This window comes from Trichechus manatus, unplaced genomic scaffold (assembly GCF_000243295.1).
Source record: "Trichechus manatus latirostris isolate Lorelei unplaced genomic scaffold, TriManLat1.0 scaffold00003, whole genome shotgun sequence".
NCBI classification, from domain to species: domain Eukaryota; kingdom Metazoa; phylum Chordata; class Mammalia; order Sirenia; family Trichechidae; genus Trichechus; species Trichechus manatus.
This window is the reverse complement of record NW_004443939.1, coordinates 11670687-11689133: the sequence shown is the minus strand read 5'-3', so window position 1 is coordinate 11689133 and position 18447 is coordinate 11670687. Positions and strand designations below refer to the sequence as shown.

General features: G+C 41.6%; 1 long non-coding RNA gene across 2 annotated transcripts in view; it reads left to right on the top strand.

Moving 5' to 3' along the window:
- Positions 1-7466: 7466 nt before the first annotated feature.
- LOC111820449 (uncharacterized) overlaps positions 7467-18447 on the top strand; it is an 18670-nt gene continuing 7689 nt past the window's right edge. The window contains exons 1-4 of one of the 2 annotated variants that reach the window (XR_002823995.1): positions 7467-7721; positions 8053-8280; positions 9393-9481; positions 16926-17590. This is a non-coding gene — a long non-coding RNA (uncharacterized LOC111820449). The other variant, XR_002823996.1, reaches the window with a different exon arrangement.

The following is an 18447-nucleotide window of genomic DNA, read 5'->3' as shown; positions in this document are numbered from 1 at the left end:
ATCTGAGTATCAGAGTAACTTGGTCACCACTTAGGAAAAAGGAGAGTAAAATAAAATCATAGCAGTAGTGTGAGAGTTTTCACCTATATTTTCTTGTCTGTGAAATCAAATGTGAAACCTTAGAAACCTAAAAATCTCTTTAACAAGGAATAATTTTAAAAGTCTGAGAAAGAATTGCCCCACATAATATCCATCTATTCTAAGATGAATGTAGTGGCCATTTGTGTTAATTTTACAGCACTCTCTTTATAAATGGCCTTGCCAGGAATTATATATATTTACAAGAAGGAGCTTAGTAAGTCTGGCTGCAGTACTCTTCTTGCTGATCTTATCAGTGGGGAACACCTTTGACTTACCTCAGTGAGTGGCCTCAGTTCCTTCATGAGAAAAGTGGTTCCTATCAGAGACATCACCAAATGAGGCAGACCTCTGACAACAGTCCTTGTCGGTTCAGTCAGTATAAGACATCTCACTGGATAATGCAGATCAGTGTTTAGTGTGTTATGAAATTAATTTGGTTGGTTAACCAATTTTTTAAAAATGATATCCACCACTATCATCCACTGCCGTCAAGTTGAAAATGATATAGAATAGAAAATAATGGAATAAGAAATACATACTTAGGGTAAGACATAGTTCGTGAGACTTTGATTTCAGTTGTGAAGAGTTGTGTCCTTGATCATAAAATTAAAATTAAGAAAAATAAAAGCAACTCATTGTGCAAAAAGCAGTGTGGCTGAATGCACTAATCAAAATTAGAGGACATTTGTTGAATTTCCACATCATTTTCAGCATCATACCTGGCTAGGCATGAGCAGAACAAGAGAAATCCAGGACACTTTAGACAGAGGCTTTCAAGTATATTATCAGGTGAAGAGCTTAAAGATAGTCTCTAAATTAAATAGCCATCGTAGAGTCTTTAAATTTTACAAACCACTTTCACAAACTTGGTATCATTTGAGATTCTTGTATATCCTTGGCAGTAGGCAAGGCAGGAAGGTGGCAACATCAACGGCAGATTTCAATGATCCATTCTGTTAAGCTCAGACACCCAGACAGCTCTTGGGAGGAAGGATCTAGCCCACAATCCCAGGGAGAGAGCTGGCAAGGCTGAAAAAACATGTGTGGGTCCCAGCCAATAAACTGAGGGTCAGAACAGAACTCTAGTTCCAGGAGGGAAAATGGAAAGGATGAGCAGGAACTAAGCAGAAGTCCAGACATGAACAAGACACATAGGTGGCCCATCCCTAGGCACACTGGATACCAAGCTTACACCTTCCAAGTTCCAGAACCCCATGGCCTGGCTTTTAAAGAAGAAGAATATCATGTGGATAAGGGGCAGGGTGGAGAGGTTATCAAGCACATCCAAAGCCTGGAGAGATTAGTGGGGAATGGATAGCTATTCAGACTAACATAGGAAGGTTGTCAAATAAAATGCAGGATGTCTAGTTAAATATAAATTTCAGATAAACAATGACAATGTTTTAGTCACAAGTATGTCTCATGCAATATTTGGGACATATTTACACTAAAATTTTTTTGTTGTTTATCTGAAATTTAGATTTAACTGGACATCCTATATTTTTATTTACTTGATATATTTTTATTTACTAAATCTGGCAACCCTACATGTGGGTCTTATGGCTGGAAGGAGCAAGATTACAAAGGGTCTTGTATACCATGTTTGGGCAGGTAATGGGGAGTCAATGAAAGTTTTTAAGTAAGGAAATGACATAATTGAGTTTGCACTTCAGAATCATCATTCCAGCAACCCTGTGGAGAACAAAAGAGAGTTGAGAGAGACAGAAATTGAGAGACCATAAAGCTAATTAAATAGCCCTGACTCCTTGAGGACAGCTGAATATAACTTCAACCAGTTCACAATTCTGCCAAAAGTTAGCAAAATTCCCAGATTCACTAGCGCTGTAAAGACAAAGGTATTCTTCAAGAGCTACCCTTTGTTTCAAGAAACAAAAAAACATTCTGAGGGTAGGGAGAAATATATATATACATACATGTATATATTTATTTATACATGTGTGTATATATATATATATTCTGTCCTGCCTAAAATCTGTGTCAGTCACACACTTCTTAAGGAAAAACTTCCAAAGGCATCTTTTGATGCTGGAAAGATACGTGTATACATCAAGCTAAGCTCCCACTAGGCTAAGCTCATGTCTTTTTCACCACTGCATCCCCAATGGGTAATCAACAAACATTTGCTAAATTAAGCAATATTAGATTATGAGTTCCTTAAGGGCAGAGTTTACATTTTCATTATCTTTGTTTCTTTAGCACCTGTGCAGGGCTAAGAATGAGAAGTTTCTCAAAAAATAGCTCTTGATTAAAGTGGCCTAATTAATTAACAACCAGAAATACTTCTTATTAAATACATTTCTCCAACATTATTTCAAATGTACCACCTAGCATATTTTTCAAGCGCAAAAGAAACCTGCCTTTTATACTGGACCAGAAAACTATCTGTAGAAGCTGCGGGATTACACTGAATAGATGGAATTTCAAAAGTAAAGTCCCGAATTTATGTGAAAACGTGGGGTTTTTTGTTTTGTTTTTGGCATTTTCCTAACTGCTTCCATAAACTCTGCCATTGCTAGGGTATTAATCTAGAACTTAATTAAATACTTCTCAGGTATATCATCATAAAGTGCTATGAATAAAGTCCATCAGCATCATTATAGTTATTTGTGTGTGTGTCTTTTCCAAGGCTGGAGTGTGAACTTCACGAGAGTGGGACCTATCCTGATTTATCTTCATAGTCACAGAATTTCACTAATAGTAAACCAAAAAACCAAACCCAGCACCATCAAGTTGACTCTAACTCACAGCAACCATACAGGACAGGGTACAACTGCCCCATAGGGTTTCCATGGCTGTACATCTTTACAGAAGCAGACTGCCACATCTTTCTCCTGCGAAGTGGCTGGTAGGTTTGAACCACTGACCTTTCAGTTAGCAGCTGGGTGCCTAATCACTGCACCACCAGGGCTCTCACTAATAGTAAACCAAAAAACCAAACCCGTTGCCACGGTGTCGGTTCTGACTCATAGTGACCCCAAAGGACAGAGTAGAACTGCCCCATAGGGTTTCCGAGGAGTAGCTGATGGATTCGAACTGTGGACCTTTCGGTTAGCAGCCAAGCTCTTAACGACTGTGTCACCAGTGCTCCTCACTAATAGCAGGTTTGTTAGAATTTTCTACAGCAGGAAGCCAAAAGGAAAAAATAATTCTAGAAAGTGCAGGAGGTAAATAAAAAAACAATTAAAAAGATTGTTATAGCCACTATTTATTGACGATTATATTCCAAGTATTATGCTAGGTGCTTTACATATATTTTGTTAATTTTTTATTAAATCTCAATCCTAAAACTTCTCTTTGAGCTAGGTATTATTATGCTCATTTTATGGATAAAGAAACTGAAAATCAGAACTGAAACATAATTTGCTCCAGGTGAAACAGCTTACTGATTGGCAGAGCTGAAATTAGGACTTTATTGCTCACACACCAGGAATTGTCATTTTTGAAGTATGTATTGGAGAGATGGAAGAAGATTGCTGGAGTGTCTACAAGCGCATTCTTTAATCAGCATTTATTTGGTAGACCAGAGGACTGAAGTTTGTTCTTCTTTATAATGATATGTGACTACACACCTGTGAACGCATGCTCATGGGAGATAAGAGATATGGGAGTGTCTTAGTTACCTAGTGTTGCCATAAAAAATACAAGTGGATGGCTTAAAGAACAAAAATTCGTTTTCTCACAGTTCTGGAGGCTAAAAGTCCAAATTAGGGTCTTGGCAGTGTTGATTCATTCTGTGGACCTCTCTCCTAGTTTCTGGCAACTGCTGGCCGTTCTTATAGACAATCCTCACGTGGTATCTTCCCGTGTGTTATCTCTGTATTTATTTTGCTCTTTTTATAAGACATCATTTAGAAGTGATTAGACTTAGGACCCACCCTACTCTGGTAAGACCTGATTAACATAACAAAAGAAAATCCCTATTCCAAACAGGGTCATATTTACAGGGTAGGGTTAGGATTTCAATACATATTTTGGGGGAGACACAATTCAATCCAAAACAGGGGGTGTTTCCTCTAATTATATTTTTCAGCTATGTCCCTTCTTCTCGGTTCAATTTTGCACTTAAGAGAGCAAATGACTTTACATATAATTAGGCTTCATTTCTACCTTGCTGGAAGTTGATGTTATTACACTTAAATTATTATCACACTGTTGTTATCTGGGAAGAAACATATGGGCTTTAGATGTTACGATGAAACATACTAACTTCATCTACTCTATCCAGAGAAATACATGCAGTTTGTATGCAGATATGCAATAGAACTTCATCTGTTCAGATGTATATGAGCTCATCTGTAAAAATCTAGACCTTTCTCCCAGCTGTAAATATAATTGTATACATCAGTTATTTTCCAGTCTTTTTACTTTGCAAATCCACACTTTTTTGTTTCAGTCTTTTACTGGCTATACAACCTTAAAATCGTCAGCACGTAGGCCAAGTATTGGTCAATCACACCTTATTAATTAACCTTGAATACCAGATTTTGAGATGCTTAGTCTTATCATGAAAGTTTCTCTTTGCCATGCTAGAGATTCTTCTAAACGCCTCACCTTTTCTTAAAGAAGATTGCTTAGAAACATTGTTACGATCGTCTTTCTTTTCCTATATTTTCCAGGCCCTAACAAGTGTTGGTGGTTCAGTGGTTGAATTCTCCCCTTCTATACAGGAGACTAGAGTTTGATTTCCAGCCAATGCACCATATGCGCAGTCACCACCCAAGTGTCAATGGAGGCTTGCATGTTGCTACGATGCTGAAGAGGTTTCAGTGGATCTTCCAGACTAAGACAAACTAGGAAGAAGGGCCTGGCAATCTACTTCTGAAAAGTTGTTGATGAAAAATCTGTGGATCACAATAGGTCTATCCGTAACCATTCCTCTTCACGTGAGTAGAAGTCAACCCCACAGCAGCTAACAACAACCTGCATCCCAAAAATTCAGAAATGGTTTTGCATTGATCCTCAGAACTTTAGTTCAAGGATCAAAATCAGTTCTTTAGACCCCTCAGCCCTATATTTTCAGCAGTCCTCTTTAGCCTGCTCAACAGTCAGCCTCCTTTCCTAGTTTAATGATCCCAGGAATGTTGCCTGTGATGATCCTAGCCTGAGGAGGGTTAAATCACAACTGAAACTTCACCAAACCTTTGGAGTCTATGAAAGAAAAGTCAAAGTGTAACTTTAGATAACTAATTCATTCAAATGAATTAAAAGAAATTTGAACTTGAGGAACCAAAGACAGTAAAGCGAGAGAAAAAAAAAGCACTTGGTTAAAAAAAAATTGAGAAAGCAAAATATGTTTTGCCTGGATATGTAAATAAGAAGTCTGCCCCCCTAAAAATGGTCTGCAAAGGTAAGAATTAAGGAATTCCCTAGAATGGTCAGTATGGAATTATGGAAAAGATCCTCTTCAGGAATTCATTTGCTCATTCATTGTCAGGCACAGTGCTGAATACTGGTGATATGAAGTGAATATGACATGGCCCTAGTCCTCAAAGCTTACCGTCTAGCAGAGGGAGACACATCAACTGCTCTCCCTGCATGGGAGAACGGAACTCCTTGAAGTGTGAAAGATACCATGGGAGAAATATAAACAGGGCATACGTATTAGGCACACAGAGGGATGGTCAATTCTGTTATTCCAGTAAAAAAGATTCATAACAATCATACGAGGATGCTCAGTGAGAAAGGACCACCTCTCCCAGGGAAAACTGAAGTCAGAATTAACAGATACATTTAGTTCAAATTACAAGAAAGCGGGTTTTGAAGAAGCCTTCAATCTCGCACCAGTCCTGACAAAGAATGAACTGCTAAGTGTTCTCAATCTTTAACTTCCAGGATATCCAGGATATCACTTTTACAAAGCAGAATCACTGTCATATATCACTCAGCACCCCCCGCCCCTCAGTAACTTGTAACCGACGTTATCAAGCAAGCAAGGCTCAATCCAAACACCTCTCTGCACCCCCCACCACTACTCGGGGGCCTTGTTATCTTCGCTGGTAAAATCAGGTGACCACTGTGGACTCTAACATCCATTTCTGCTCTGAATTAAGAAATAGAGGCAAAAACCAGAAAGGAAACTCAAGAGAAACAAAAGTGAAAGTGCCTGAAGGAAATACGGTAGTAAACAAGAGTACAAGATTTTATGTCTCACTGAAAAACGTGGCAAGGTTCCCAAATATTTTGGGTTTTTTTTTTCAGCAACCATGAACACGAGACTTGGAGAAGAATGAAATGTCTATCACGCTCTCTGAATGTGAATAAAATCAGTGTAACGCGAATCCACCTAGCTCCATGCAACTGTCTTCTGAAACAATCCTCCCTGACTCTGAACAATGATTTTTAAAAAAATTTCTTCCTGAATAAGTCAATTCGTTAACAATGGCCCATCCCATCAAACAAACCCCCAATGAACGCCACACAACGGTGTGCCCTGCTTTGGGAAGAGGGAGGAAAGGGATAGAGAAAGAGGATTCGAACCAATGATAGATTCTGCCTGGTATTGACACGAAGTTGTCATAAACAACAGCGTCAAAGCAAACTATTTCGAAACTTAGGAAAAACAGTGGCATTTAAAACTTTTTTATCCCCTCGCGGTAATAGACCTGAACGTAACCCAGAAAGGTACAGCCTCCCGGGAGCGAGAGCACGAGCTCTGGGCCGGATGGGCTGGAAGCTGAGGCGACAGGAGGAAGGGACCAGGCTGACTGCTTCTCGGAGCATTTGCGGCGGGTATGGGGCTGTGGCAGGCGACCGCCAAGGGTAGAGGATGCGATCCGGAGCTGCTGGGGTCGGCTGGACTGCCTTGGATTGCAGATGAACCCTGCTCGCTGCTAGAGCCTCGTCGGAGGAAAGGAGAGCATCCCCCACGACGCGCGCGCGCGCGCACGCGTACATACACACGCACGCGCGCGCGCGCGCAAAGACACACACGATCTTTTCCCGGGAGTTGTGTCTAGTCTCCCTTTTGTTTTTCTCCCTTCCTGGTCATGAGACCCGGAAGTTTTTTTTTTTTTTTTTAATCCTGTCTCTCTCCCTTTTCCAGCTCCCCCCCCCCAGCCCCCAATCTATCACATGGCAAAGATAGAATAAAAACAGAAAAATGGCGACGGTCACGTTGTGGTGAGCCTTGCTGCGTCATTAGATAATCTTCATGCAAATAGCGGGAAGAGCAAAGGAAGGGGGGGCCCGAGACCCCACGGGGCGCAGGTGGGTGTGGGGGCGGCCCGCGGGGCGGGCACGGGGGCGGTGGGGCGCGCGCGGGGCTGGGCGGCTGTGGGAGGCGTGCGGCTGTGTCGACGTCCGTGTACGCGCCCGCGCGCCAGTGTCGAGCGCCGGGCTTTGCGCTCGTGGCACCGTCTCGCCGAGCGGCGGAGCCTGGCCCAGGGGCTGGGGAAGCAGTGGGGCCGTCAAGACCCAGTTGCGGGAGGCAGGCAGCTGCGCTCGCGCACACGCACATATAGCCGCGGGGCTCTGCCGGGTCGGCGTCCGCGCGGGAGGCGGGCCGAGGGGAGCTAGCGAGCAAGCGAGCGGGCGAGCGGCGGCGAGGGAGCCCGACTGCCCGGCGCTGGGCGACTGCCTTCGGCCGTCTCGGGGGACTGCACGCTGCTCGCCACCTCGGGGTAGGAAGCGGGGCGCCGGGGCGGCGTCGCAAGGCGGGACTGGGGCTTCACACTCCGGGACGGACTCCGACGGTGTTACTGGGCTGGGTTTGTTGTTGTGGTGTGTGTGTGTTTTTATGCGGTATGGGGAGACCTCGCCCATGGGCATTTCCGCGGTTTCCCTTTGGCCTTCGCTGGGGTGTCAGGAACGGCGCAGGTTGGTCGAGGGCGCTTGGAGCCCCCCGGCGCCCCGCTCCGGCCCCCGGGGGGAGGGGGAGTAGCGGCGCGAATGGGCGGGGTGTGTGTGTAAATGTTGCGCACTCGCTTTTCCCCCACCCCCGCCTCTTTCCAGGGTGCTGGCGTGGGTCCCTTGCTGTCCGGCGGCGACTGTAAATAGAGGCTGGATGTTGTTTACATGAAGGATCCGGCGGGAGGAGTCTGCGAGGAGGAGGAGGAGGAGGGAGGGAAGAGAGAGGAAGATCGGAGTCCCCCGCGGCGGCCGCCGTCCGGGATGAGGGTGAGCCCGTTGCCGCGCCCGGGGATCCGGCGCTACCACGAGGCCGGGATGTTGGCCCCCGGGGTAGGAGGGAGAATGAGCGCGGGGCGGGGAGGAGGGGGCTGTCAGATTGGCATTTTTGCTAACAACCTGCCACGCAAATTCCCCCGGGAAGGAGGACAAGGGGTGTGGAGGGAGGGCAGGGAAGCCTTGATTTCTCTGCACGTTCGGGAACGCCCCCTCCCCCCAAATCTTTTCCCGCTTTTCTTCGGGCTCACCTGTTTATTTCCATCAACCGGAGCTCGCAGTTTTTAATGTAGGCTTGAGAGGCTGTTTCTTTTATTAGAAACGTTATTGAGGAGGGGGTGCGTTGCTGTAATGTATGCTGGTCCAGGTCGTTTTTCAGGAATAGGGAGGGGACTTGGCAGAGACCACCTGCTCCTGGGCATAGCTGACCCTAGGGCTTCTCCCAGCCTTATGGAGCGAGGAACCCTTTCTCTCACTCAACTACCCGCACACTAGCGGCCACCTTCCCTGAGAAGGACCACGCCTATACTTATTCCCGCTTTGGAGGAGGGTGAGCTGAGGAACCAGGGAATCCTCTGTTCCCAGAGCTTTTAGCTAACACTCACCCCCCCCCCCCAATACACACGCACGGAATTGGCCAAAAAGTGCTTCTTTCATCTGTTTATTAATCTCGGCAAGTCCAAACGTTCCTGTCTCCCTTCTGCCGCCCCCCCCCCCGCAAATTGTGATCTACAGATGTGTTGGGATTATCTCTTGCCTTTGGACCTGCACCCCACCAACCAGCAACTAACTGCTGGGCTTAGGTTGAGAGAGGTGACCACCTTCAGCCCAGTGCACATTGGTCATTCCACACTGGGTCTTCTAATTGAATCCTTGTCAGCTCTCCCCCCACAGCCCTTTCTGGGTTAGAGCTTAGCCTAGAACTAGACATAAGCAGCCATCCTCTGGCTCTATCCCTGAGCCCCACCCTGGCCCCTCTTGGGTCTTCGGAGCCAAAAAACGCCTCCCAAGCAGACGGCACACCCAGCCCAAAGTGTAACCACTCCAAAACGGAGGAGAAAACAGTGAAAGAGAAGGGACACGGGGTGTTTTTTCTGTCCTGAATATCCCCAACAACATTTTACTCTTCAAGCTTCCTAGATTTATAATCCTTTTATTCTTCTTACCAGCTGCCCCCCATGTCCTTTCTGCACCTAGTCCTGCGGTACCTAGAGAGAGGGGAAGGGGAGGAAAGAGGTTGTCATCCCTCTTCCCTAGAGTAAGTTGTTTTCCTTCTTCCCAGTCTTTTCGGTTATGAGATATTTAATAAGTAAGACATATAAATATGTTTGCATGCTTATTTATAATTTACATTTGAACTTGTTTTTTTGCTGGCTAATGAATGACTGGGACTCTAAAGGGAGGGAGGGGAAAGAGGATGAGAAGTAAACACTCCCTAATTTCCCTCATTTGATCATCCCCTGAGTTGATGGAAGGAACCCTTGTGGTGCAGTAAGTTAAGCTCTGGGCTGCTAACTGAAAGATCAGCAGTTAGAACCCATCCAGCAGCTCCATGGGAGCAAGACCTGGTGATCTGCTCTGTTAAAGAAAACCGTATGGGGCAGTTCTGTTCTATCACATGGGGTCTCTATGAGTCAGAATCAACTCGATGGCACCTAACAACAAGAGTTGCAGGAGAAGACCCTTCTGTAAGAGCCTGCAATCTTCCTTCCATGACATCACCACCTAAGCTCTTCCAACTTTAGCTTCAGAACAGGAAGAAGGCTCAAAATAGAACTACCTTAGGAATCCAGCTCCTTTAGAAGATCAACTTTTAAATCAGCTGCAGGAGGGACACAGTGAACTTTGACATAGGGAATGAGAAGTGAGAGAAAGCTGTAGTGTTTTTAATTGGTTCCTTTGGGGAAGGGTGGGGGATACTTTCCGTGTATTTCAGAAAAGCGTTTCTCAAGATAGGTTTTGGGTACTTAGACCAATGAAAGATTAATATGATGGTTTGAGATTCATTTATTGAATTATTGATATGTTTCGGTATGTCAACAATAACAAGCACTTTTCAGAATGAATTAAAGAGTGGCTCCTGTAATGTGCACTACAGAATCGGCTATAGATAAAGAAGAGGGGGAAGCTAGGGGGGAGCACTTGAGGAAGGCAAAGAATCTGAGGATGCAGTGACAGCTGCTGTGAGTGTGTAAGTTGAGAGGCTCATTATAAACAATGATTGTAACTTTCGCAGAGTGACTGATATCCTGGACAAAGAAGTAACGATGTCAGGATTTTTCCATCTTTATTTTGAATATTAACTCCGTATCTTTGAATCTTGATGTCTCCACTCTTTCTCTGAATTAAGATGTGCCTTTCTTTCTGAGTTAAAAGAGTTATTGCCTTTGGTAAGGGCTGCTTAATAAATGATCATCACTGAAGCATTGACAAATTAAGGATTAGAAGTGGGACAGAAAATACGTGGTATAATGTTGGACACCCTGCTGGGTGCTATAGAAGGACGTTTGACAAGGTGACATTTTATACCCTGGTTCAGCTTTAAAAGAAAATCTAGGCAATAGAGACAGGATTATCTATACCTGTGTGGCTCAGTATAGTAGCCACTAGCCACACGTAGCTATTGAACACCTGAAATAATGGCTAGTGTGATGGGGAACTGAATTTTAAATTTTATTTAATTTTTAAAACTGATAACTTGATTCAGTTATTGGAAAAATCTTAAGTATGTTTGGAAACAATATGCATCTTAGGTACAGATCAGGTATTTCTGATGAAAATTTAGCGTTTGAAATAAGATGTGCTGTAAGTGTAAAATATACTCCAGATGTCAAAAGACTTAGTACGAAAAAGAAGTAAAATACCTCATTGATAATTTTTATATTGACCACATGTTCAAATGATATATTGGGTTAAATAAAATACATTGTTAAGATAAATGTCACCTGTTTATTTTTTTAAATGTGGCTCTTGGAAAATTTGTATATGTGGCTTGGAGGCCTGGTAGCACAGTGCTTAAGATTTCGGCTGCTAACCAAAATGTCGGCAGTTTGAATCCACCAGCCACTTCTTGGAAACCCTATGGGGCAGTTCTTCTCTGTCCTATAGGGTTGTTAGGAGTTGGAATTGGCTCAGTGGCAACAGGTTATATGTGGCTTGCATGATACTTTTATTGGACGGCATTGGCCCGTACTGTTTGCTACTTTCTGTCTGTGGTTAATTTCAAAAGAGGTAGCTGCATGAAATACTGCTCTTTAGGTTTGTCAGCATCTGCTTTCAACTGCTGTATTTTATACGGAGATTTGGGGACCCCAGGAGTTACAGTATGTGAGATCTCTTCGTGACTGCTTTACAGATTTTGATGGCAGGAGCCATACCTTAATCAGGGAGGTCAATAGAAAAGTCCACGGCACCAAGGTGTGCACATTTCCTGACCAGAAGGGCTTGCAGGGGTGTCATGGGAAAATTTGAGTACTCACATATGTGGCTGTAGCTGCTTTATTAAAAGGTTCCTGGGCATACCAAAACATATTAGAGAACAATATGTAGCACAGTAATAGTTGTGACTTCTGGTGGCATCTTGGTGATTCCACTTGCCTTTCTCCTCCTCCTCCTCTCTGCTTTTTTTCTATGTCTTCTTTATCTACTTTCTGTCCCCACATCACAGCTCCACTGGTGGTAATTGGGCCCATAAGGTTGCTGACCTCTTTCCTCTGAAACAAAGTACAGTGCTGACATGTTTAGAGATAGTGCTGTCTTTGGTGTTTTACTTTGTCTAACGAGATTCAGTATTCACACTGGAAGGGACTTGGGGCCATTTAGCACTATCCCCCTTTTTTTATAGATGACAAACTGTCATGTACCTTGCCTGAGGCCATTCCATATGTTTATGGAAATAAACATACAGTTTTTTGATAACCTCGTTAGAGAATCTCTAAGAAACCTAAGAGGATCATCATTAATCAAATATTTTTTGAGCTTACACTTTTTGGAAAGGGCTATGATGAGAATTGTAAAGGGACATAAAATAGTCCCTGACTTTAGGGAGAATACTGTTGAGTTTAGGAAATAAGACATAAACTGGAAAATTAAATTACATATAAAATATGGTGCTCAATAATGATTTCAATACCACTGTGGCATACGTTACAAGTAAAAATTTGTTCATTTTACCGATACAGATACAAACTCCAAGAATGGTGAACTCTGTGGAAAAAGCAGTGTAGTAGTGTTTATGGAATGGCCCAAGGCTCTAGAATTCACGGTCAGTGCAAGTCTTTGGTATTTGCCCTGTTTAGCTGTCCATTAAGGGAATTTGGAAACCTAAGATCCAGCATTTTTGAACGGTATTGTTGCAGTAATGAGGAAATCATAGATTAATTGGAGACAGAATTTTTAGAGATGGTGGATCATTTTGAAGTTACCAGATGTATTTTTAACTAGTTACTCTAAAAGGGTACAATATAGAGGAGAAATCTGAATAAAATTGACTTGTCAGCACGCTATAAAATTTATATTATAGGGAAAAAATGGAATCTAGAGCAAAATCAGAAAGCAAAACAACTGCAGAGTAAATAATTGGTCTGAAAATATTTATGCTGAGTACTTCCAGGAAAAAAAAAAAAACCTGTTGTCATCAAGTTGATTCCAACTCACAGCAGCCGTATAGGACAGAGTAGAACTGCCCGATAGGGTTTCCAAGGAGCTCCTGGTGGATTCTAACTGCACACCTTTTGGTTAGCAGCTGTAGCTCTTAACCACTACACCACCAGGGTTTCCATGTTGAGTACATAAATGAGGGGAAAAGGCCCGTGTCATAACAGATAGGGGCCACTCTTATTTATTTGTAAATTTTTAGTCTTCTAGAGGTTTGGGGGTTTCTTTAGATTAAAATCCTGGTCAATATGAGGGAGAAAGGTTATTCCTTTTTCTCTCTCTCTGCCTTACTGTAGACATAACCTTCTGTGATCAGTTTTTTATTCCAGATGGGCGTGGTAAGGTTATACAGTATAAAACTATATTTAGAGAACAGTGCTTGAAGCAGGTAAAACAGTGACATCCCCTCTATACTACCCCCTGTTGATTCTTCTCTGACGAAATAGGGGCTACCTTTGCACATGGTGGTGGTCCTTGACTTCTCTTGCTTCTGTAACCAGTTTCTTAAAAGAGAAAACTGTAACCTCTTCATCCCAGGTTTCTTAACTAATCTTTGGCACAAGTTAGTTTTTAAAAACTCTTAATCTAGCAGCGCTTTGCAATAAAATGCAAGTATACATTCTGTATGCTTCTGACAAAGCACTGGTTGACATTTCAGCATCTTTTGTTTATAGAACATGTTTATAACATCACAGTTTGGTCAAATTTTCACATTTTATAATGTCACTGAGTTGGATTATGATTTTCAAGTTGAAAAGTTCCACTTTATAAAAGACTAGGGGATTTAAATTTTTAAAAAACTATTTTAGTGTAAAAGTTTGATATTTTGCATTGCTTGTAGCTTATTTGAGGAGCCTTAGTGGCTCAGTGGTTAAGCACTTGGCTGCTAAACAAAAGGTTGGTGGTTCAAACCCACCAGCCGCTCTGCAGGAGAAAGATGTGGCAGTCTGCTTCCGTAAAGATTTACAGCCTTGGAAACCCTACGCAGCAGTTCTGCTCTGTGCTGTCGGGTCTTTGTGAGTCAGAATCAACTCGATGGCAACGTACTTTGTTTTTTGGTTTTTTAGTAGCTTATGTCATGGTAGTTCCAAATCTTTAATATATAATCAGATATTTAAATTAAAGTTTTAAAATCACCGTGTTTTCATTTTTAGTCCATAGATAAAAGGAATGTGACATGTTTGTGTGTGTGTGTCTACTTTTGTATTCCACGTTATTTAAAAAACCAAGTTCTTTGGTATACCAATTTGCCAGAAGTACCTGATTTTCTAAATAATAATATTTGGTACATTCATCATGAAGAAATTGTTCTTAATTGTGTCATTTTTACCATAGATAAGCTGATTTTCAAATCATTTTGATGTCTGGAGGAAAGCGTTTTACATCGCTGTTTTCTCTCTCCTCCTGTTAGGGTGCAGTGTACCTCTATATTGTAGCATGAGCACCCACAGTGACTTGTTTTTAAATTGAAACAATCCAGTTCCTCTCAGAAAAGTCGATTAAAAAAGAAAAGTTTCTGGTACATTTATTTATTTATTTTTTTAAATGCACACTTATAAAAAATAATTCCCATGAAGAAACAGAACTTACATCTTTGAAGTGTTCGGTTAATTATAAAATACAGTTCTGAAAACTCACATTTTTCTTCTTTGAAATTGCTTTAGAGTTATTCTGAGCAAAAATTTATGTAGCTATTCACAGAATAACGGAAATTTTCTTTTTATTATTTACTGGAGGCTTGGGTGTTTTTCCCAGTTTAGATAGAAGAATGAAATTAGAGAAAAATAAGGGGAAAAAGTATCCTTTACTTAGAATACCAAAAATGTTTAGTTATTGTGTCTTTTTTGGTCATAGGTAAAAAAGCTTCAACGTTACTAATATTAAGTTCATTTCCGTATACTTCATGTTTATACACACAGTTGCACTAGTACTCAGACTTGGTAAAGAACAGTCTAATAACTGTTAAGTATATCAGGATTATCTATTTGTTCCCATACTTATCCAGGCCCCATTATTTCAGATTAAGTATTCACTGTTCCCAAAACCATTTGTGGCCAGGAAATGTTAGGTGGTAATCTTTTTAACCTTTTTGATGGACCAACCAAAACCAAAAGCAAACCTACTGCCATTGAGTCCATTCCAACTCATAGCCACCTTGTAGGACAGAGTAAAACTGCCCCATAGGGTTTCCAAGGCTGTAAATCTTTATGGAAGCAGACTGCCACATCTTTCTCCCCGCAGAGCAGCTGTTGGGTTTGAACCAGGGACCTTTCAGTTAGCAGCCGAGCACTCTAACCACTGTGCCGCCACGCCACCAGGGCTCCTTTTTGATGGACCAACTATCTAAAATTTTATTCTAAAATAATCACAGTATGGACCAACTATCTAAAATTTTATTCTAAAATAATCACAGTATCTTTGTTCATATAACAGATGTTTATAGTTTGGGTGAAAATGCGCAACTATTTCCAGGAACCTTAGCTTGTGGGAGCCAACCTTTTTTTTTTTTTTAAATCTTCGTTGCCCTCTCGTGTTTCAACTCTGTATTGCATCAGTTGGCTAAGACCTAGATGATGATCTCCTTAACTTTTAAGTATTTTTGCACTTTAGAGAATGTCGCTTCTAATTCATGTGTAGGTGGGTTATTTCATTAGCTATTTCTTTTCTGAAGATAAGGTCATTTTCATAGTACATAAAGTTAATGATTGAGCTAGACGCACTGTATTTTTTTATTTTCTGACTTCTGATCTAAATAAAGAATTGATTCATCTGCCTGACTCATTGAAGTGCAGTGCTAATATCTAATTTGCATATAATGAATCTTTGAAACTGAGCAAATGCCTAATTGAAAACATAATTATTTTTCAAATATCTGTCAAGTTCCACTCATAATGAAATAACTTGAGACCTTATGATTGACATGAAAAAAACTGAGTGAATCATGGTATTAATAAGTTGATATTCTGAAGCCTGAATTCGGATTTCAGAACTTTTTATACCTTTTATTAACAGTAAGAGTCATCCCTGAAATGACACAAGGATACCTCTTAAAGGTACAGATAATTTCAGTGTGAGTGATGTGTATATGTTGATTTTTTAAAAGGAATTCCAAAGGTGGTCAACCATTCTTGTACTACCATAACTGTAGAATTGGCATAAACTGACTATTGTGAAAAACACCCCATAGGTGTGCTGAATACTTACTCATCATCAGTTTGAATACGTTGTTAGCTCTCAGAGTAAGAGCAATAAAAGTCATTTTTGGCTAATGTTGTGCATTTCTTCCTAAAGCATAAAACCCCACCAGTTTCTGCTTCATAGTCTGAGATACTGAGAAAACAAAAAGTTTGTGTAAATTGTATAAACTGAATATACATTTGATGAAGTTAGATACCCAGGATAGGATAGAGAAAAAAGCACTGAGCTTGATTATTAGGCATGGATTTGAGCTTAGGTTCATCATACCTTAGAGGGCTAATCTCAGGAAAATCATCTAACCTCTTCTAGTTTTTGGGGTTTTTTTTTCTGTAAAATGGGGTAATGATATTCTAACCTGTTTCCAGAATCCTTTTTTGACTAATTAATGAATAGTTCACTGCCAACCTCATAGGATTTTTGTGAAAACTAATTGAGAAAGCACATGGAAAATTATCAAATGTTAGGTAGATGTGAAGTAGTATTAGCACCATGTTGGATTATGAGCACTTTGACCACGTCTTCTATTTCCTCAGCATCTAGAAGTCTTGGAATATCGTAGTCCCTCAGTAAATATTTATTGCATGAATGATTAAGGTCAGGGAGATGCAGTCAGTGAGTCTATGCATAGGAGAGATATGACTGTGAAACACAGCTGGAAAGCTTACTGCATATTTGATATTATTAGAGCAAGAGCCTAATATGTGGTTGCTCATCCTCATTAATATGTATAAATCATGTGTTCATCTTTCATTCTACTATAATTCAACTGGGGCTTCTAATATTTCAGCCTCACCACTTTCTGGGCTCTTACCCTTCTTTCTCTTCTGCCTCCCCACATCTCGAACCAGAAGGGGCTCGTTCAGTCCTTCATGAGGATCCTTCAGAGGAAGTAACACAGCCACACCGAAAGGATGCTGCTGGCTGACACAGTGACTGACAGGCTGCCCTGGCTCAGTTATCACAGTGCTGATGCTGTCCATTCTAAAGGTACAGTACTGTGATAACTGAAGGATGGCAGCCATCTTGCCTTCCATCAAAGGAGTCTCATCGTGCCCAGGAAGGGAGACGAAGGTGAAAGAGGACTGTCAGAGGTGGCCAGACCCGGAAACTCTCTTACCGTATTCCTGTGCTGTACCTCTCCTAGCGTGCAGGGAATGTTATTCTCTCTCTCTCTGCCTTGTTTTGTAACGTGGCAATAAAAAGGAGTTGTGTAGTTGTTTTCATAGCAGCAAGAAGACTTTTGTACCGAGCAAATGTGTATTAAGATCTTTGGAACCCTTAAGAGATTGATATTACATAAGTACTAAGTGTGAATTAATATTTCTGGGTATTCAGAAATTTGTGCCATTATTATAAATGTAAAAGTTATCCTTATTAGAATAACTTGACACTTGTCACTCTTAGATGCTCAAAATTAAATTCAGCTTAAACAAACAGAAAACCTCCCTCCCTGCATTTAGAACAGTATTGAATACTATTGCATGAATAAAATTGCATCTTTGTGTTTAATGAATGGATTGGGACATGTCATGTGTCTTTCAGGAACATAAAGAATATTTAGGATCTTGTCTAATTCAGTAGACATTTATTGAATACCCATGTTACTGCTGCTGCTGTCTTTACATGAAAATAAAATTTAAGTAATTTTATGTCTATCAGGTAATAACTCTGCAGTGACATCTCCTATACCAAGTTATAAATACCAAGCTAGCATAGGGTTTGCATAAAAGACTGGGAAATTTTTGAGACCTGCATCCCACTCTAGAGCATAGGGAGAGTGAGGTTTATTAGAGAACCTGGGATTTCCCAAATCCTCTGTGCCAATCATCCTTCCTCCCTCAAGACTCTTCGGAAAGCTATGCACATGGAACAGCAGCTAACGAGAATCAAAGTGTGTGATTTATTTGTTAGATCGTCCACTGAAAGGCTTATAGAATTACATGTAGTTTAGGCTTAAGGCTAAACTCTACGGCTTGCTAGGTTCATGTCCAAATTGAGGATCCCTACCACCCTACTGATGTAGGTACATGAAGCAGTGACCCATATACTTGGGCAAAGAGAAAATGAAGCCTGCTGAGGTCAGATCCTCCTTGGACCTGCCTACCACAGGGAGACGAAAACAGCCAAGGAGGGTGTCTTAGTCATCTAGTGCTTCTACAACAGAAATACCACAAGTGGATGGTTTTAATGAAGAGTTTATTTCCTCATAGTCAAAGTGGGCTAAAAGTCCAAATTCAGGGCATCAGCTCCAGGGGAAGGCTTTTTCTCTCTGTCAGCCTTCTCATCAGTGTTCCCCCGGACTAGGAGCTTCTCGGCACAGGGACCCCTGTCCAAAGGACGCGCTCTGCTCCTGGCACTGCTTTCTTGATG